This window comes from Sturnira hondurensis, unplaced genomic scaffold, assembly GCF_014824575.4.
Source record: "Sturnira hondurensis isolate 20B ecotype Veracruz unplaced genomic scaffold, ASM1482457v3 Scaffold0007217, whole genome shotgun sequence".
Taxonomy (NCBI): Eukaryota; Metazoa; Chordata; class Mammalia; order Chiroptera; family Phyllostomidae; genus Sturnira; species Sturnira hondurensis.
Window position 1 is genome coordinate 3,510,842 of NW_028079848.1, and position 21,406 is coordinate 3,532,247.

Genomic DNA, 21,406 nt, shown 5'->3' on the forward strand with positions numbered 1-21,406 from the left:
GCTTTCGGGAGCCGGTTGGAGGAAAGCCAGGGAAGAATCGGACTTCCTTCTTTAGTGGAGGGTGACAGGGTCACGGCCAGGGTCACGGCACCGCCCGCCCACGGCTGGCGCAGTAAGCTGAAGCTCTGTCACTGTGCGGCGCCATCTCCCCGCCTCCGTGCCCCCAAACCACAGCCCAAGGGGAGGGCAGGCAGGGAGGGCAGATGGAGCTGCAGCTTCCAATTCACCTCCTCCTTCCTTTACCCAACCACAGAGGGAAAATGCCTCTGATCCAAACAAATGCGCCGCATTGTGAGGTCTTGTAGTTGTGTGATTAAAGAAGAGGTAAGCAGGCCCCTGGGCTTAGCCGGGAGGCCAGTGAGATGACCGACTTGCCTCGGCAGCTCTCCTCTGTCTTTGCTCTCTGCTGTTCTGCTGAGACCCGGTCCCACTGGAGTCCCCACGGCCATGGGCCTGGCGACTAACCCACTGAGCCAAGCAAAGGCCATCTGCTTGCTCGCGTTGACATTTTAATAATATCCCTCTTGGACCTTTGTTAGTTTTGCTTTGTGTGGTACATCTTTGTTTCAACATTGCAGCCGAAATAATTCAGCACAATGAACACTACCAAATCTCACTAATTAACACACACAGAGAGACTGTTGTATATTTCTGCCCGTGTGCACCTTCCACGGGAAATGGACCCGCTGAGATGCGTCAGCGGACCTTCAAATTGCCCTCTTAATTATAGTTCATTCTAAATTTCACTTGGAGTGAAAGAAGAAAGACTTCATTTTAAGCAAAGCAATACCCCCTTGCATTTCCATCTTACTTTGCAATTCCTGTGCGAGGTGATTTCCTTGGTAAATGCCATAATAGATTATTCTGAGGGTCTGGCGGAGGGGAATGGCTTCTAACGGCATTGCTGGTGGCAGAAACAATGGTAAACGCTGACCTCGTTCATTTTATAAATATGTAATTTCTTCCAATGAAGGCTGGTTATGACCCCACATTTACGTACATAAATCACGTGTCGTGGGCCAGACTCCCGGCATGCTGCTGTGTGCGTGGCCCTCTGAGACCTCACTGTCTCTAGCATATGGCCCAGTCAAAAGCTTATTAATTACCATCAAGAAATTCATAGACTCCTCCCATGCATCCTGTGACATGGGCGGGGGGGGGATATTCTAGAAAGAAGAACGAAGACTTAAAGACTCAATTAGAAGAGCCCCTGAAATACTGAGTCGAGTCTTCACAGAACACTAACTACACAAAACCCCTGTAGCGGAACCCAGACCCCGTAGAGAGCACAGATGGTGAGGCGAGCGGTCCCTCCTGTGCAGGATGTGACGCCGCCGACAGAAAGTTGAGCACGACCCGGACTGCGAAGCAGCCGCGGAGGAGCCCCAGTGCCAGAGACCTCAACAGCAGACCAGGAGCGGGCCACACGCCTGTCCCCTTTCCCACACAGGCTCAGCATCGCAGGAATGTATCGGCGAATCCTGCTCTAATGAAATAATCATTGCAGCTTAAATGACAGAGTGCCCTGTAGAATATAATACCCTTCCTCACACATTATCTCACTGAATCTTCTTGGTCACGCCGTGAGGTCAGTACCCCTCCACTTCCGTTCACAGATGGGAAGAAAGAGGCTCAGAGGGCAAGTGGGGTGTGCGACGTCACACTTCTAACGCGCAGTCGGGCCGCGTCTGCATCTGAGCTGTGGCCCTCAGCGCCTCGCACTGAGTCTTATCCCCTCACCAGGCTGGGACGCTCTGCCCTCTGCCCCGTCTCAGAGCGGGTTCATTCATTTCTGCTGTCCTGACGGCGCACTTCAACGGCGGTGGCGTTAATGACCAGCCAGCGATCTGTGTTGTCAGGCACTTAGAGATTAAATACATGAATTTACAGTGCCAAGTTCCTCGGTCCTGCCACGCATTCATAATCCACAGAGGGAAAACGAGGTAGGAAGCTGAGTATTAATCAGATGTTGTGACCGCAGAAGAGACTGCTTACCTGTATGCTGGAGAGGTGACGCAGTCGCAGAAGTCCAAGTTCAGACCGTGAATCTTCCACATACTAGCTGCCTTTGAGTAGGTCCATTAATCTCTGTGGGCCTGGCCTCCTCACCTGTGGAACAGGCTTCTAGAGAAAAGATTGGATGTACGAAGGGCTGCGTGCGGGCTCTCAGGTTTATCATGACTGGGAGTGGAATTCAGCCAGAGCACCTAAGCACCACTTCAACTTCAACTGGGAGCCTCCGGGGGACATAATTTTAAGAATTAAATCATACATAAAGATTAAGGTCTTTGGTATCAATTGGCTAAACACTTACAACATTAATCGTGCTGTTTTCTAGGTAGTCAGGACACACAGGTATGATTCATACCTGAAGCTGTATTTACGGGACAGGAGGATCACGGAAATGGAAAGGTCCGAAGTACAAGGTGGTCAGGGACAGAGGATTCGGGTATTTCACAGCATGTGAGAGCAGAAAGATGTGAGGACATGTGTCTCCAAAAGTGGGGACGCCACTTGTGTTCGCCATTAGCAGCATATCGACGGTCACTGAAATTTCTAAAGCCACCAAGCCTCAGCGAGCCCCCAAGTTCTAAAAGGCACTGGCTCCTGGTACGGAAAAGCCCCAACGTAAGGTGGTAGGACAGGGGAACGCCAGGGAGCCGAGAACGGGGCAGCTGTCAGGACCACCTCTGGTGCTTCGTTTGTGTACATCGAATTCTGGAATCTAAGAATTGCCAATCGCCAGCAAAGCACCGTCCTGTAAAGAAGCCTTCAGTTCTCTCACGAGAAGGATCCAGATGGCAAAGGATGATAAGTCATTCAATTTCGTGGCTCTACTTCCACGAGGTTTTTAAGTGGTACACCTTTTGGGTGGGTGACGCTACCTCTGGGTTGAACTGGGTGCATCCCACTGTGGGTCTGTAAGACCGGGGACATCGGGCTCCGCTGTGTGAATGTCACTGGTAATGACTGATCAGGCCGACGGAAAATCTTCCCTGGGTTCTTACATTACCTGTTTCCTCTTCACGTAATAGGGACGACCCTGGGGTAATTAAAACTACTTGGAGCAAGAAATCAGGGGGTGTGAGATGTTTTTTGCTATGAGCTGAGAAAGGAGAGAGAGAAGGCGATGCAAGAAGACCCACAGTGACGAGGTCGGAGGCTGGCTGACCTCAGTGATAAGACAAGGGACAGCGTCCTCGGAGGCCCACGGAAAGAACGCTCGAGAAGACGAGGGAGACAAGGAGCCGGCCATGGAGCTCTGCTCTCGGAGCAGCAGAGAATTTATCTGGAGTTCCATCACCTCATCCTTTCAAACGTAGAACTTTCACCAGGCCGGTCGACGGGTGCCGATAAGAGAAATACTTCTCAATTCCAAAGACGATGGAGGCTTAGCAACATTTTTTTAAAGCGCTGTGAATCCAGCGAGAAACTTCAATGAATGAACCTACAGAATGCGTCTTCTTTGCGAAGAAATTTATAAACTAGGAAGAGACCTGAAGAGTTTCAAGCCCACACAAGCCTAGACTCTGGGGTCCCCCGAGGTCCCCCGAGACTCTGGTTTATAGGGAGCGTGCAGCCGTCGCTCTGGCCGACAGCAAATAAAAGCTGGACACACGGTAAAATCAACAACTCTTATTCTGTCCCGGAGAGAAGTGAGGTCACAGGGCAGGCTGCTACCCCCCAAACTGGAGAGACAGACAGACACCAAAAGTTTCGACTTTCCAAGACAGAAACCCATGACCACTGTGGGAAGCAGGGGAGGGGCCCTAAAATGTAACAGACGAATCACTGAGGCCAGTTTGGGGAGGGGGTGCAGCCCTGAGAGTTAAAAACTCCAGGAGGACCCAGGAGGGAGGGACTGCCCTGGCTAACCATCACTGAGAGACGCTAACGTTCCGGCCAAATCCTGCCTCAGCACAGCACTCTGTGAGTGTGTGTGTGGTACAAGTGTGACCCTGACAGTATGCAAGAGCTGGCCACGTGGAGGACTCATCAGGCTAACACCTGCCTCAAGTTCAACATGGATGCCGCTGAGTCATTTGCTGACGCTGATGACTTTGAGCTTTGAACTCTATGGCGTCCCAAGCTTGGGTGGTGGCCCATACAAGGTGGGGAGTCTAATTAGTGACCAACCCCCCATGAAGGGACCCTCACAGCCCGTCTTCAATGCAGTCAGAAGTAATTCTGCCCTCCTCCGGCCTCTGGGGACTGAGTGGAGATTCGATATCCAGCCAATCAGACCAGCAGGAAAAGCAAAATTGCTTCTGAGCAGTTTTAACCTCTGTCGAGTCCTCACGTGGACTGAGAGCACCGGTTCATGGTCCAGAACCTTCGGTGAACCTGAAGCCCCTGACACATTCGATCCAAGATGACAGCATTGATCCCGGGGGAGCGCCTCCGGGTTCTAGGCCTCACGGCACAGCCACCAGCAGCTCGGAAGCAAGCAGCACACACTTCACACAAACCCCTGAGGCACAGAAGGACGCCTGGCACAGTGCGTGGGACCAGCAACAGAAAGCTAAACAGACGCCCGAAGGCTTCAGATCTTAGAATGGAAAACAAATACGGTTATTGTGTTTAAAGAAGTAAAAGACAAACTTCAAAAAATGTTCCAGGAACCAGAAAGCAAAGGCTCGTCAAGCCTATTTTTAAAAAGTCAAATAGAATGTGTAAAACTGAAGAATGCAGTTCTATAAATGAGCACCTCTCACAGACTGACCGGCACAGCAACCAGCTGGGCAGCTCGTGAAAGCCCGGGTCCTGGGTGCGACCCCCAGGTCTCTGGCTCAGGAGTTTTCCTTCCCCGGGGACTCCAGCTCGGCGGCCTGGAAATCTGCACTTGGAGGGACATCACCGGGGACACAGCCACCCGGTGGGCGGGCATGCAAGCCTCGGAAAGAGCTACGGAGAGAACGCATAAACTCGGACGATGGATCAAAGGGAGCCGTCCCGCTGCCCCGGGCAGTGCAAACAGATGGAAAATGTCAGCGATGGAGACCTGGGAGGTGTGAGAGGAGGAACGCTGTGTCCCAGAGGCCAGGACCGAGAGAGTGACAATCGAAGATTTTCCCGACGTGATGTGAGAGGCAGCTCCCAGATTCAAGATGTCAGATAATGTCAGGTGAGACCATTTTTTGTTGTGGTTAAGGAACGGAAGGAGAACCGCTTTGTCCCCCGACCAGCCAGCCGGCCGATGGGCGCGCCGTTCCCTTTCCTGAGTGGAACCAGAAGAAAGGCACGCGGCAGGGCGGGGCCCGCAGTGGCTGGGGGGGGGGTGCTGCCCCCAAGACTCTGCATCTTCAGAGAGATCAAGGGTGGAGGGGGGCAGTGCTGGGGGCTGGCAGGATACCAGGGAAGGGGGCATGAGTTGTCTCAGCATGTTCTCCCGTACAAATCTGATAGTGGGGGCTGTGTCCTGNAGGTGAGATCATTTTTTGTTGTGGTTAAGGAACGGAAGGAGAACCGCTTTGTCCCCCGACCAGCCAGCCGGCCGATGGGCGCGCTGTTCCCTTTCCTGAGTGGAACCAGAAGAAAGGCACGCGGCAGGGCGGGGCCCGCAGTGGCTGGTGGGGGTGCTGCCCCCAAGACTCTGCATCTTCAGAGAGATCAAGGGTGGAGGGGGGCAGTGCTGGGGGCTGGCAGGATACCAGGGAAGGGGGCATGAGTTGTCTCAGCATGTTCTCCCGTACAAATCTGATAGTGGGGGCTGTGTCCTGCTTTTGGGACCTGCCATGGGAGATTCTTCACTTGTCTAGAATCACACTTCAGCTTGGGGGTGGGGGCGACCATTTTCCCAGGGCCACCATGCTTGTAGGTGGTGTGGTCCTGATTTCGGGGAGGCGCCTGGGTGGCTGCCTCCTCCTGGGGCCTGTGGGTCCGGAGTGAGCGGCGGCCTGGACGGGCAGGGCACCCTGGGATTCAGAGGCATCCAAGGAAGATCTGTGTAGTCCAAGTTTAAGTAAAGGAATTTAACAAACTTCCTGCATCTTCTAAAGGAAAGCACATTCCTTCATGCCGTAGACACTTTCAATAAATAGCGAAACAGAAGGAGTTTCCGTTACCCTTCCCAGGGTGGGAAAATTGCATTAACAGAAACTTCACTCACTGGGGCACTCTTGTTAACCAAGATTTTGACTTTAATTTGCCAAAGTGTTTACCTGTCTGCCATCAAAGGACTAGGCAATTGTGTTATAAATAAACGGAAGTGATGGAAAACGAGCTGAGAAAATTCTCTCCTCACCCCCGTTAATTTTAGTAAATTAATTTGGTGTCAGAATAAAATCCATTTTGGGGATCTCATAGGTTAACAAAAGTATTACTTAGCTAGAATAGTGTGACCCATTGAAAAGCATCGTTCTTTCAATCCTCTGTTAAATACATAGTCATTGGTTATTGGAGACTTACTCTTACACCTGTAAGTACTAGGGACGTAAAGATGACGAGAGAGTCGAAGCTGCACCTGGCGAGGCCATTGCACCTGGTACCAGACCACTTCTCCTGGCACAGCCGACCATGAACCTGGACACACTGTGTGAGAAGACTAGGGGTCAGACGCAGCTGGCACAGCACGGTGACCCAGGGATGGGAGACAGTGAATGAGTAACTGAAATGGGTCATAGCTCATTATGAAGTTGTACAGAGTGGAAGAAATACCGTCTCTTCTATATTTGTGAAATGCTTTGCATGTAGCAGGTGCCAAATAATTGTTCCTTTCTATTCTTGTTCCCCAGGAAAAGAAGCCATATCTTATGCTTTTTTAAAAAAATTAATCATAGTAGCTCACACAGTGCTGGGCCAGCACAACATAGTTATTGGTTATTTAATCATTCTCATCTTACACAACAATAACCGGAGCCTGGGGAATTGCGGCCAGCCTAGGGGCACCAGGTCCGTCACAGGGACCCAGGCACACAGGGCCTGGGGCCCGCCACCGGCTGCCTACTGCGCACTGCAGACCCGCAGGCCTCCCTGTGTGTCCTGGCCGTGCTCGGGGCAGGTAGCCACGGTGCCCCAGACCTCTGTGCTCTGATCTGGTGTAGTCCCTAGAATTTCCCTCTGCCGTCTAAGCTGAGTTCACGAACAGTTTCCTTCCGCCACCTTTCTGGCTGCTGTGGGCATTTTCGGTGTTTACACGGGTGTCTCTGCCGTAAGACTGAAGTAAAAGTATTGAGAACTACACTGGAGAAACACAAAGATCGCCTTGCCATGAGGCACAGGTGGAGAAAATCTTTACTGATGGTAAACGCAGGCAGAGGACTCAAGGGCTGCTGAATAGCTACGTGTGCTCTTACGTCTGACAGATGTATTTTAGCAAAGAGCAAGACCTGTCCCAATATTTTGGGCAAGCTGTGAGTTGACTCAAGATTACTCGTAGAAATGAAATCTATAGGAAAATGATCAATCAGTATTAACCTCATAAAATTGGCGTCAGTAATGAAAAGTCAGGTTCCCTTTGAACAAAGGATGAAGCGAGAATAATAACAATGCAAAATATATTTTGATGATGGCAGTACATCAGAAAGTGACCTAATCCAAGTTCAACAGAAATATTAATAGCAACGGGGCCGTTAAAAACGCTCAGCCAGAAATATGCACGTTAACGCTGAAGGAAATGGAACCAAGACGTGTTTTAATATTATCAAAATAAACTTCTATATATATATTAAGTCAACACATTTAGTTTGTTGCCTTAAGCCTTAAATTTACTACTTAACTTGAAACGAAACATCAGGGTTTCTCTTTAATTTTAGTTGACCTTTTATATTTTACAAATATGGAGCAGGTTTGTTTGCTCTCATTTAAGATCTGAATTTAATTTTAGAATAAAATTCTGTGATTCAGTGTGAAAAGCAGGTTTTATATTGCAGCCCTAATTAATCCCTAGACATGGATTTAGTTTCGTAATTTAGAATCAGGACGAGAACATCTGTTGTGTTCGTGGGAGTGTTCAAACGCCTGAAGTACTTCCCGGAACAAGAGGGGGGTCTAGGTACTGAACCAACGAAACCGTCCCATTACAGGCAATGGCAGCAACAGGAGGCAACGGTCCGCACACAGGAAGAATTGTTTTGTTTCTCTAAAGTTATATTTTATTGATTATGCTTCCACAGTTATCCTGGTTTTCTTCCCCTTTGACCCCCCTCCACCCAGCACCCCCGCTCCCTCAGGCAATCCCCGCACCGTTGTTCGTGTCCATGGGTCACGCGTGTAAGTTCTTCGGCTGCTCCGTTTCCTATCCTGCACTTTACATCCTTGTGGCCGTTCCGTCACTACCTGTTCGTACTCCTTAATCCCTCTCCTCTTCACCCATTCTCCCCTCTCCCATCTAGCAAGCTTCTGGTCAATTCCAGTGGTTTCTTCAATTCCGTAGTTGCCAGACTTCCACTGAACGTGATTTCTGACGTCCCCGAGTGATGGTTGTTCTGCGTTTTCGTGGCGGTTGTGATGTGGTTGTGTGAAGAGGTGAGCCCTGTCTGCCTGTGCCACCATCTTTACGAGGAGCCTGGGGGGACTGTGTTTGCCCCCATCACTGCTGTGGTCTGAATGTAGTTGTCCCCATGCTCATGTGTTGACATATTAGGTGGTGCGGATTTGGGAGGTGGTTAGGTCACGTGGCTATGGCCCTCATTAACAGGATTAGCGGCCTCTTGAAAGGGCCCCCCAGAGGGTGTAAGAAAAAGCCTGAGTCCCAGAAAGGGTGGTCCTTGAGCCACGCTGGGCCCCTGGGCTCAGGCATTCAGCCTCCAACCTCCAGAGCTGTGGGGAACGTAGCCCCACGTGTGGGAGCTACCCAGTCCACGGTGGCTGGTTCAGCAGCCGGATGCACCACGACATTAATTATGCACTTTTGTCTGACTGACTACCTTTGGTAATCGACTGTGGTAATGTGTTAGTGTAATCGTTTTATTTGAAGAATAAAACTTGCCCGTCATGTATCATTTGGGAGGGAAATTTCATTGGTTCGTTAAACCATGGGGTCAGACGCGTGGCTTCAGGCTGTTGGCGCCGTGGGCAGCCCTTGCTGCCCGCCTTTCCCTTCCACCCCCCGCAGTCCCACCCGGTCTCCGAGCCCCCTCTGTGGGTCTGCAGTGTCCTTGTGGCTAAAATGCCTTTCATTCCCACAGAAGAATTTACAGGGTTTTTTCTTATTAGCTTCCAGACTGTGTGAAAAAGCCAACCCGGTGTGTCTGAAAGCGTCTGGGTTCTTCATAGTTTCTTGCGTGCGGTAGGAGCAGAATGAGAATCAGTTTATTGAATGAATCGGTGAGTGAATACATGGGACCATGAGAAGGCGGAGGTGGGCTTGTTTGGTGCTCTCCCAGCAATTAAAAAAGCGTTGGACGCACCAAGCCACCCTATCCAGTCGCAAATGGCACTGTTTCCATGTGACACTCCGTCATGTACTTGCGGAAGCTGAGGCACCTAAACGAGACCCGGTGTGTGGACAGCTGAGCAGTGAGAATCGGACAAAGAGTAGAATTGGACGCGGGAAGGCGTTCTCTCCCCGCCTGCCTAGTCCAGCCTCGGGCCTTGGTATCCACGCGACACCCAGGGAGCGATGCATGGAGGGCGGGGGGGGCAGTAAGGGCTGTGAGGACAAGGACTGTGAGGTCGGTTCAGCGCAAAACAAACAAGCAAAAACCACAGGCGCCTGTGGAGGCTAAGGTTTGGGGAAAGTAAAACAAACCCAAAGAGAGGTCCTTGGTTCCGGAAGGGGGTGAGTCTGAGCGGGAGGAGAAAAGGGACCATGGTCCAGCTGCGAGGGGGTGCTGGCCTCCTCTGTCTGGGCCGAAGCCTCATTGGCCAAATCCAGGAGGAGCGCATTTCCTGTCCTCTCCCCTGTCCGGTGCGAGCTACCTCGCCAACGCCGAACAACCTGACACGCAAACCTTCCGGGGAAGTTTTGTTCCGCCTGGAAGCGTATCTGGGAAGTCGTTACGGGGTATCTCGAATGTCAGAAAGACAGAGAGTATTTGAGTAGCCCCGTCTGTGTGTGTCCCCACCACCCAGGCCAAACAGGTGTGAAGGGCTGGCCATGTTCAGCTCATCGATGCTTTAACCTGAAAAAGAAATTCCAGTTTTCGCTGCATCCTTTTCAGCCCCACCCCAATCCCAGTTTTTCTCTTTTTTCCCCACTGAATTCGCTGTTCCTTGTTTCCCTGCTTACCATGCCCGCGTTAACAGTATAGAGTGTGCTGTGCGTTTGAAAACGTTTCTTCTGCGGTTGCCTTTTTTGTTTGACATAATCTTTTTGAAATTAAAAAACATTGACACGTGGATCTAGTCCATTCGACAAATTCCTCTGAGGTGCTTGATGGTATAAATACGTCACCATCGACCATTCTCCGACAGAGGTGGTGATGGTGATGGTGATGGTGATGAATCTCTTGGCCATTACCAAAAAAACGCTGCTACTCGAGTCTGAGCTCTTTCCTCTGCGTGTGTGCGAGAGCGCACCCTGCGGGTGGAACTGCTTGGCTGGAGGCCTGGGCGGCCTCCCCTCTGCCCGATGCGATGCAGGGGAACTGTTGTCCCCGGTGGTCTTGCTCTGAGGAAGGGACCTGCTGCTCCGTATTCTTTCATTATATAAATCTGCCCCTTTGCATGGTTTACTATCTTTTCTTCCCTATCTTTCAAAAATCTTTTTCTCATTGATTTAGAGGAATCCTGTTTCTATTCTGGACCCTATTCTAGGAAGTACTTTTATGGGCTAATATTTGACAGAAAAAGCTTTACAGAAAGTCAGTAAACACAGCCAAAGCCTCAGCATCCATACTGTTTGGAGTTTTATCTTTCTGCCTCAACTTGACCACACGACGCCACCCCCATTGATGACGGAATTTAAAACATTTACTAAAGGGAACCTTAGCTTTCGGACAGCAAACAGACCCTACGGTGTCAGATAATAGTGACCCGCGGCGATGGTAGATTCCGTTCTGGCTCCTTCTCTGCTACAGTTCACTGTTGCCTCACAGGGGGAAATGCTTAAGTAGAAGGGCCAAGACCCCGTGCCCTGTGGGTGCCTGTGGGGACTCTTTCCAGGGGAGAGCGCCTCTGGTGCCTCAGCAACCCCCTCAAGAGGGGAGCGCCCCGACCCTTGCCTAGTCAGGCTTTTATTGTTTTCCTGGGGTCTTACATCAGAGAAAGCTTTATTCCCTATTACATAGAACATTATTGTCTACATTTTAGATACAATCAAGGAAATGAAAATACCATGCAGAGGGGGATGGCGATGAGCTGATTAGCTCTGTCCTTGGGCAAATTCACACAAGCTTTGGAAGTTACCTTGAGGATAGACAATACATATTTGTTGTTTGAGACCAGGGTGAGGGAGTTTTAGCGAGAGCAAGCCATGACCGTCTGTATGCGTTTTCTAGGCCTGATTCCCACGGGAAAACTCGGTTTGAAGGTCTGGCTCCTCCCCACCACTTCGCATCTGTAGGTTTTCCATACAGAGCTGAGCCACACTGGCCAGACCAAAACAAACCGGTCCCTACAATTACGTCCTCTTCTATTGGATGACCTCATTATCATTACCATACCCCGGCCATATGTGTGCTTTGAAATAAAACTGCCAGGATTCTTTTGAGTTTCTCTAACACTGGCCATCCAGTCTATGATACTGAACAGTAGGTCGCTTTGCTATTTGAGGTGCTCACGAGTTTGTGGCCTCAGGAACATCGCAGCTACCTGAGGGCCACGGCTGCGCATTTGGCTTCTTTTGTGTCTTTGTAAAGGGTCAGTCAATTGTGACTGGATTGAACCGTATCTCAGGGATGGAGTGTTAGGTCTTGGCAACTCGGTATGCAGCTGCAGAAAAGAAAAAAATAAGGCCGGTGTTCTTGGCGTCCCCGAGAGGGGCATTGGAATGAAAATAGAAAGTATGACGTTCGCCTTGAAGGACATGCTCTGGTTGCCACACTTGAGAAAGTAGTAGCTGACCCGAGGAAGGGCCAGTGGCGGGAGGTTCTGGGTTCACCGTGACCAGTAGCGGGGCTCACTTAGAGGCCCTGGCTACCCAGGAAGCGGCTGTGGCCCCCGAGAGGCCCTGGGTCTGGCTGGCCGGTGCAGCTCCATCCACAGACCCGCGCCGACTTCCGCTTTCCCAGACACAGGGCTACAGCATCCAGCTCCAGTCCCTGCCATTGCAAGGATGCCGGCTGTCTCCAAAGAATCATCTCTTCTGCTGCCTATCTTTGTTAGTGCACCCACGCCTTCAGCGTTTCCTGCCCAGATTCTGTCTTTGAACCGAGCCCGCTTGCTGGCCCGGGGTTAATTCTGACGCGCACACCTGCCTTTGCACTCAATGCCTCCCCACCTGCCCTCCTGCAGGGGGCGTGGCCTGGCTCAGCCATTCCTAGGCCAACACCACTGCCTGTCTCATCCCAGCAAGTCAACTTCCTGCTTCCTGCGACATTGCCTTGGCCTTGATCTCGTAGGTCTATCGATGGCTGTGGCTACTCAGCTTTGCCTTCACACCCTAGACAGAGAAATCAGCCTCTCTTCTCTGCAGAGAGAAAGGGAAAGCAGGTTATGAACGAACCTTACAAATGGTGGTTCATTCCCCAAGCTTCTAGAATTTAAGAAACTCGGGGAGTGAAAATTAGGCCCCTTTTCCCAGCTGGTAGCAGGCTCAAGGAATATGATTATCCCAGAGATGTACAGAGTGGAAATGAAGGGAGCCCAAAGGGGCTCGAATCAGTGAAAAAGCCTCGAACTATTCGTTCACAGCAGGAAATTTGTTCTGCTCAGTTTTACAATATTTGAAGGTGATACCGAAGGACAGCCAGGTCTGTCCACTAAACGCGATTGCTGACATCACATTGAGTAAACGACGGCTTTCATGTGCTTCTGCCGTTTTCACGATCATCACATTGTTGCTGTTAGCATGTGTTTAGGGCTTTTTCGCATTTTCACCAGCCCGTTCTGAAAACTAAAAGAGATTAGCTTTACATTTTCATGGCTTCACCATAATAAGAATAATAATGCCTATGTATTGAATATGTATTCCGAGCTAAGCGCTTGCTAGAGATGTTATCATGTACTTCTCCTAGCGAACCTGTGGGGTTCACACTATTAGTCTGTGAATTTTGCAGATGGGGAAACTGAGGCACAAGGAGCTTCCCGAAGTCCCCATGGCAGAGGGCGGCTTTCCAGGGTGTGGACTCTGCTGGTTGGAGGACAGACCTTACATTTGCCCCTTTGCAACGCTGTCACTAGGGGCTGCCGCGCCCCACCCCCCCTTTTTGACTGGCTACCTGCCTTGGAGGGCCCACCCAGGGGCTGGCATCCGTCTGCCGTCCAGTCCTTCCTTCAGGCCCAGCCATCCCCCGAGGCCGTCTGTCAAGTTCAAAAATCCGCTCCTCATGCCCAGGACCGTAGCCGACGGAACGTGAAGGAGGCCGAAGCAGACTGGATGTGACCGAGATGACGAAAGGTGAGATGGGAGTGAAGGGAGAGGAGTGGTCACGCGTGTGTGAATGGCGCTGCACCAGTGGAACAAACTCAGTATCAGCTCAACTTCTGGCCACGTGCAGAGGGAAAGCACGGGCCGGGGGCGGCCGCGTCCAGAGTGATGGACAGCTTTATGGTCATTGTTCACCGAGCTGCCACATTGGGCTTCTGCGGCTACTCATCAGCACGAGGCGGTCCGAGTTCTTGTCAGATGCCGATCATGATGTTCCGGAGGCTAAGGGCCACTCGAGAAGGGGCGTGCAGGTGGACATCAGAGTGTGAAAAAATCCCGACGGCTCTCCGGGATTGTGACGTGCCCCCGCTGCTCCAGAGGCTAAAAGTAAAGCCTTTTGAATGACCAGGCTGGGTGCTGTTGGGTGAGTCAGGCGCTTCTCAGTGGTACGTGAGCCTCCTTCGGGGTAGGTGGGGGAAGCCACCCACAGACCCCTGGGAAGCCCTGGCTGCCGTCCCAGGAGGGTACTCTGGAGTGCAGGGAGACGGACCATCTAAGCAGAGGGTGCCCGAATCTCCTAAAGGAGCATGGCCTTGAAACCTAGACCGGCCAGGCTTTGAGTCCTGACACCCCATGTTCAGAGTGTGTCCCTGGGTCAGGTGTGCAGCGTCCTGGCTCCCTTGCAGTAACAGTGGGGACCACCGCTGCCATGGACAGTGACAAACAACCCAGAGTCTGGAAGGGGGGCGGTGGCGCCCTCCCCGAATGGTGGTGAATATCGTGACCTGGAGGGCACGCTCTGTGCCAGGCCCGAGGAGCAGCCCTGTGCACGGCGGGTGAGTGAGTTGAACGGTGTCCCTCACGGCAGGCACGCCTATGCCGTGGTGCCGTGGGAAACGGATCAGGCGTGACCGGGCCATTCAGGAGACCCATGATGAAAAGACCAGCTTTCACTGGCTCTGAAGTCATAATGAGGAGGTGGCTCTTTATCCGAGGTGTTTATAGATCGTGATGTGGTTGCAGAAGCCACATCAGTCTTCCCAGTCGGGGCTGGCTCAGCGCAACTGGGACTGGAATGTGGGCAGGGTGGAGGAAGTAGGGACACTTACACGTTCTCCTGTTATACGTGGAAGACTGTCCCTTCCTCGCACCCCCACACGCAGCCACAGCAGTCTCTCTCTAGCGCGCATTTCTCCACGCCCAAGCTGCCTCTTTCCTTGTTCATTTTCCTGCTGTCGGCACAGACGGGGGTGCGGACAAACGCTTCTCCGCTGTTAGAAAGCCGTCAGGGCTGGGAAGCCGTCAGTGGTGACCTCCGCGCCACAGGTGGGGTCCTAGGGACAAGTGTCTTTTGGGGGAGCCGCTGCTCAGCTCAGGTTGCTTGTTCCCACGAGGGACCTGGAGCCAATGCGGTGAGAGCTTCAGATCTCTCGAGGAAAGCGGAAATCAGTGCTTTCGTGGGCTGCCTTTCCAAGGCACTGCACAGCCCAGTGGATGTGGCCCCAAAGCGCGTGCGATGCTCCTCTACATCGGAGCTCTCGGGCTCACTGGCTGGTGCAGCCGGCACCGGGCTTCCCCCAACACCTAGGCAGGAATCTGAGGGACCCTGAGTGCACAGGCGGTGGGACAGACTGGATTTGGAGCAGTAACTAGGAACCAGACTCAGCCCCCAGAGTGTGGCAGTGGGTCAGGGAGACCAGGCAGGATTTGAGGGAAGAACTGGGGGCCCGGTGGAGGCGAGCAGAGCAGCAGGAGACAGCTCAGCAGAGGGGAGCTCTCCTGAGCGCCTGGGTGAGACCTGTGTGCTCCGCAGACACTGGAACTCCTCAGGAGACAGGCAGGGCTTGTCTGAGGCCCCGCCTGAGTAAGCAAGGGCGAGGAACGTAAACCGTTTCTACTAACAGGGCCCGCCGTGGGCTTGCAGTCTGCCAAGGCTCTGAACTGACGCTCCGTTCCTAAGTCAGAGAACCAAGTGCCCGAGCTCTCCCACTGCCCCCTGAGCACCCCCATCACCGGGGAAAGGACCTGGCACAGTTGGACATCATCCCGCGGGCCAGGGTCCTTAGGTTCTCTGACCACACAGTCCTGCCTCCAAGGGACAGGCCTGTGATGGTCCTTACTGCTTAGGAAACACAGAAACGAGCCCGTTTTACTTAAAGATGCAGACAGACGCACACGCATGCTTGTGTGCAAGTGTGCAACACCCTCACATGGGAGGGACAAAGAAAGCAGAGAACCGGGGGGGGGGGGGGACGTGAGCGGGTGGAACGGCCAGCGGTGAGAGTCCTTTGCAGCGCCAGGTTCCATTTCTCTCGCTGACAGTCTTTATTTCCAAGGGGCTGTGCAGGGCCGCAGACGGACAGGGAGAGGTGTAGGAAGTGAAACCATCATTTCCCTCCCCACTTTTAAGACAATTAAGACTGAAATTAAGCATCGTGTCAAAAGACTCACGTCAGAAGAACGTGCTGGCTTTGAAAGAGAAACACTGTGTGAAAACCACATTAAGTTTTGGGGGGGAGCGTTGCTGGAGACCTTTCTGGAATGGAGGTTCGATCGCAAACGCAGCCAAAGAAGGAACAGCGACGCACTGCTGGGTAGCCATATTATAAACGTCGCCCCATATATGTGGGGTCCCTGGCAGACACGGCCGTCCTGCGGATTCCGGGGCCAGCGGCTGACGTCAGTGCTGACACCTTCCAGATGTCAGCGGCTGTGCTGGCCCCACTCCGTGCTGCAGACGAGTTGGCATGGAAACAACTCCGTGCCGAGTACACGGCGTGTGATTCAAGGCAAAACGCGTTTTAGCCCAGATGGATGGCTCGGGAATCTGCCTCTGACAAGAGTCACTTAGAGCTGTTTTGCACTTGTTGGCCCTTGTTGGTATTTTGGGACAACTTCTCCGGCTTGGGTGGGAGGAATCAGAGAGTTCTGTGTTACTCGGCGCAGCAGTTGCTGAAATGCGGTTTGGAGCCCATGCTGCATAAAAGCTTCGTGTGTAGAAAGGGACTTTTGGTAGAAGGAGCCTGAACACAAAGGCTTGCTCCCCGGAGATCGCCTGTTCGTGTTCATGGGCGAACCCTCTAAAGTGAACCAAACGCAGCCCGCTGGGCTGCCCCCACCCCCAGAGCTGCAGAGCCGCTGTCGGGGGACACAGTGTGGGCCCCCTCCTGCCGAGAACTGAGTGGGGATGGAGAGGGAGCAGACCCGCCCCTGCCTCGCTAGCCTGCCCTGCCCCGTCTCAGCTGGCCACCTCCGCCCCCCAAAGGTGAGGAGCACAGCCGGTGCTTCCCGCTGCTCTGACCCACCCGACGCCCTCCAGCAGCCTCTTGCTCCATCTTGGCCACACGGGCCATGGGTTCCAGAGTACAGCCACAGACTGGGGCTTCCCCGCGGGCCTGGGTCCTCGGGACAAAGCTGACCAGGCCTGAGATACTGCCCACGAGGGCCACGGGGCGGAGCACGGGAAGGGGCTTTCCTGCGTTTTTCTGGGCAGCGAGACTCCAGAACAGGTCACCACAGCGCAACTCGGAGAGTGTGTGCATTGTGACAGACTCTGGAGAGACCAGAGGCTGGAGTCCCGGGGCAGGGGCCTGTGACACCCTGGCCATGGCCAGCGCTTGGGGCATCATTAAATGAGGGAGCATGGGGCTGGGGTGGGGGCCATCGAGGAACAGGTATGAAGGACCCATGGACAAAGCCAAAGGGGGGGTGGGTTCGAGCAGGGAGGCGGGGATGGTTGGGGTGTGGGCGCGTGGTGGGGTGAAAATGGAGACAACTGTACTTGAACAACAATAAAAAAAAAGTGAAGGAGCGACGGACGTATAAAGACACAATGGTTACGCTTATTTTTTCCTATCTCGATGCACCTGAGTCCCTTTGCTGAGTGTTCTATAAGTGCCCAGTTCGGCTTTCTGGGCTGACGAGATGCCTCAGATGCCGCGGCCGCGTCTCAAAACTTACCATTTGACTTTTTTTGTGCATGCTTTTAAAGTGAAGACTTTGTCTAGGAAGCTTGTCTTTTTCACAGCTCAGAGGCCTCGTTCAAAGAGTCAGTTCGCAGCAGAGGACTGTAATGATGTAGTTACTATTATATGGGACACGTTAGCATGGAACACTCTTTTAACTACGGCCACAGTCTCAACGACTCGTATTACTTATGGGCACGTCGTTCACGTCTGGCCTGTAAGCTCAGACCCTTCCAGCAGCTGGGCCGGCGGGGGGCCCAGGAGAGCTGACAGCCCCAGACGCAGCGACAGAACGCAGGAGTTGGATGCTGGTTGGGTCATATCCCCCCAGACCAATCAGCTAAGGTCTCTGAACCCCAGGTTTGTCCTTTGGCGTGAATAGTACAATGTTCTAAGGGTTAAATGAGCTTAAACATCGTAATTTCGGAAAGCATTTCCTCTGCCTATAGTAAATGCACAATCAATTTTGGCTATTTTATTTCACAAACAGAGAGATAAAGGTCAGAACAGATGACTGGGTCCCCAAAGCTGGCCCAGGCAGGCATCATACCAGGTCAGGCGGACACTGAGCCCATTCCTGTCCTCATCCCTGGGGCCCCTCCCTCTCCGACAGAAACCCCAGTGTGTGCCCACCCGAGGTTTACCCAAATCGACGCTGTGCCCTCCACCTTCTGCTGCCTCTCTTGCCTCCCGCGCGAAAATAAAACGAAGCGGATTCTCCTCAAACTGTCCTCAGCACTCGCCGTGCCTGCCATTGGCGGTTAGCACTCGGTGGTCAGGCTGCACCCCGGACGCGGCACCTGGGTCCTGTCTGCCGAGCCGCAGGGAGGCCCCGGTGAGGAACTGCTGTGAGACTAGAGATGACCCACAGTGAGCTCCACACAGGGCTGGGCACACAGTAGCCGCTGAGAGAGCCCCCGTTCCCCGGGGAAGCTCCCCACGCCACGCAGTGGCTGCACCACGGCCTGCAAACGACCTTTCGTTGGCTTGGGAGCCGCGCAGGTCTCGGTGGAGCCAGGGCTCGGCCCCTGGCTGCGCACGGGGTCGGGGAAGGGCTCTCACCTGCTCCTGTCCGCAGGAGGAACTCCAAGCAGGAGAGACAGCGCGCCGCGTGGTGCCCCCGCCGGTGGGCGAGGAGGGGAGACGGCGGTGAGTGATGGCAGTCCCCGCAGTGAGGCAAAGCAGAAAATGACATGTTAGCCGTGCTCGTCACATTAACAATAACGACAGCCACGGAGTAACACAACAGTCTCGGTCTCTGAAATATGGGGGAGGAGCGACTGACCCGGAGCGGTGTCGTCAGTGGGAATGCTCCGCATTTGGGTGATTCCCTGTCTCCGAGCCGTTCGCACAGCTTTGCACGATGAACTTGAAGGTCTGCAGTGTTCCTGGCCTCGTGGCCGCAGCTGGCCGCACTCTTGTGGGAGAAGTCAGAAATCCGAACAGGCCCCGTTGCTTTACGGGTTCCCTGAAGGCCAGTTTTCCCGCAACGAATGCACCTGTTGGGATGAAGAATCATCCCTGAGGCCACACTCCAGCTCGGTCACCCTCTCTGTTTTTGATTACCCGGAGCTTTTAATGGGGCGTCGCCTCCCCTCTGCTGTTTCGAGGCCACCCAGTCATCCCCCAGAGAGAAGGGACTGGAGGAAGCGCCGAGTGGACTTTCCTCCCGTAAGTGTTTTAGCTTATTAGCGAAATGACCTCACACATCGCATGGAGACATGTTTCGGTGCTTTGTGCCGACCCCGAGGGCTGGTCTGTCCCGTTGTGCGGACTGGGTGATGGCTCCGGCCCACAGGACAGAGCATCCGAGACGCGCCCGCTTCTGTGCCCAGAAGAGTCGCAGGAGCCTCTGAATTCGCGGCACTCCTCCCATGGGCGCTGTGCTGCTGGCCACCTTGGGGCTCCGAGGGCGTCCGCCCAACGCTGCGGGAGCGGAACTCACACAACGTGGGGGCTGGTGGCCCAGCTACCGCTTCTTTCCGCTGTGAGCTGGGACCCTCTAGCGCCCTCCAGCGACCGTTCGCAGTAGGCGCAGGGAACTGCACGTCACGGGAGTGCACGGTGTGGGAGAGGAACTGGGTTGCTAAAGCACCTTCAGAAATGAGCACGTCTCTATCACACACACACACAGACACACAGCGTGAGCAGGGACGCTGTGTGACAGGGACGGCCCTGCTCCAGCAGGTCTTCTCGGAGGAAACTGAGTAACCACATTACGTTGCTTTGACAGGGAGCTCGCCCTGTTCCAACTGTTTATTCCACAATCTCGCTTAGCGCTGTGGCCTGCTACGGAAGCAATCTTCATAACACCAACTTGCATCAATAAAGCCCCCCCCCAAACCAAGAACAAAAACCAAAAAAGCAAACCACAAGCCGCAGAGGACTTTCCCTCGTCTCCTGCGCTGCCCATTAGTGACATTCAACCAGAAGTAGATAACGACGAGCCATCTCTAAGCCATTGACTGATATACCGAGAAAGCTAGAGGGGCCCCCGCTCCCCGGCTCCTTAAAAACACCTCCTACTGCACTCTGCAGTTAACAGAGAGCACTAAGTGGAGTTTCTCACATAGAAGGAGGGGCGACAAGGCTGGAGATGCCCGAGACACCTCCCTGGGGACACTGGCTGCCCTAATGGGGTCCCTGTGCCACAGGCCCAGAATGTGAGGGCTCCCAGGGGCCGGGGTTCGAAACCACAGCTGAAACCTGCCCTGGGCTGGGGTAACGTGTTAGCAATTCTTCCCCCATAAGAGAGAGTACCAGGGGGAAAGCTGATCTCGGGGACCCACCCACACTAACAGTGATGACCAGCCGCACTCCCCTCTTCCCGGCCCAGCACACGCACGGGGGGATCTGGCTGCTGCTGGAAATGTGCTGTCCATGCCAAGGTGCAGAGCGCTCCATCGTCAGGGACGTCCTGGGCTGTCCATGTGCCCCAGCGGGGGTGGGGCAGCCCTCAGGGTGGCTCGCCAACCTGAGACCTGAGAGGACAGGGACCTTGGCCGACCTTTCAACCTGCAGCCCTGTCCCCAGCGTAGCCCTCGCTGAGTGAACCAATGAGCCTCCAGCGTTCTGACCTCACCCGTCCCATCCCTTTGTCATTCTCCGGTCCTCTCTCTCTCCCCCCATAACGACTCGCCCCTGTGCTCTGGCGTCCTTCAGGCGAGCTTCACTGGCGACGGTGGAACGTAGCGCCTTCTTTCGCTTGCTTGTTCCCATCGGCTGGGGAAACGGGTTGAAATCCCAGGAACGGGCTTTAGCAGCACCCGCTGAAAATAAGGTTCCCTCGTTTTTATTTTTAGGCTTGTAAAGATAATTCATTCAATCAGGGTGGCCTCCTGCGGAGGCCTTACAGTTGCAGCAGGCATTTCGGAAGGGCTCCTGAGAGGAAGTCCAAAATCAAAAGTCTGTGAAGGAAGTAGTATTTCCCTCCAGCGTGCAAGGCACACTGCTGTGGGTGACACGGTGAGGTCGCAGCCAAGGTCCCTGCCCCCCAGGAGGTCACCATTGCTGCAGTTAGATTACACAGACCCGTACATGATGACTAACATGTGCGGCCGTTCCAAATGAGCGATATGGAGAGCGTGCCGGAGGACTTCAGGAGGACGCCATTCACGTGGCGCCGGGGGCCTCGTGTTCACACTCGTCATCACATCGACCCCAGGGAACTTTGGCCGCCGTGCCCACGACGCTGAGTGAGGAGACGGTGCCTCCCCACACTGGTCTCTCCACTTGGGCATAGACCCTGGGGGAAGAAAGTCGCTTTTTTTCCTGCCGCTGAGTCCCTGGCACCAGTGCAGGGCCTGGCCACCCCAGACGCTTCTGACCTGTTCTTCAGTGAAAGAACAAGTGGACGAGCGCTATGGTGCCCTCACGGCCCCTTGCGGGGGGGGAGATTCCTGAATCTCAAATGACGGTGGTTTGCATGGGCGCAGCAGTTCAAGGGTGATTCGCATCTACTGATATTCAGAGGACAGACGAGGCAGCAGCTGAGAGGAGTCTGCTCAGGAACGGTGGTGACCACAGCGTT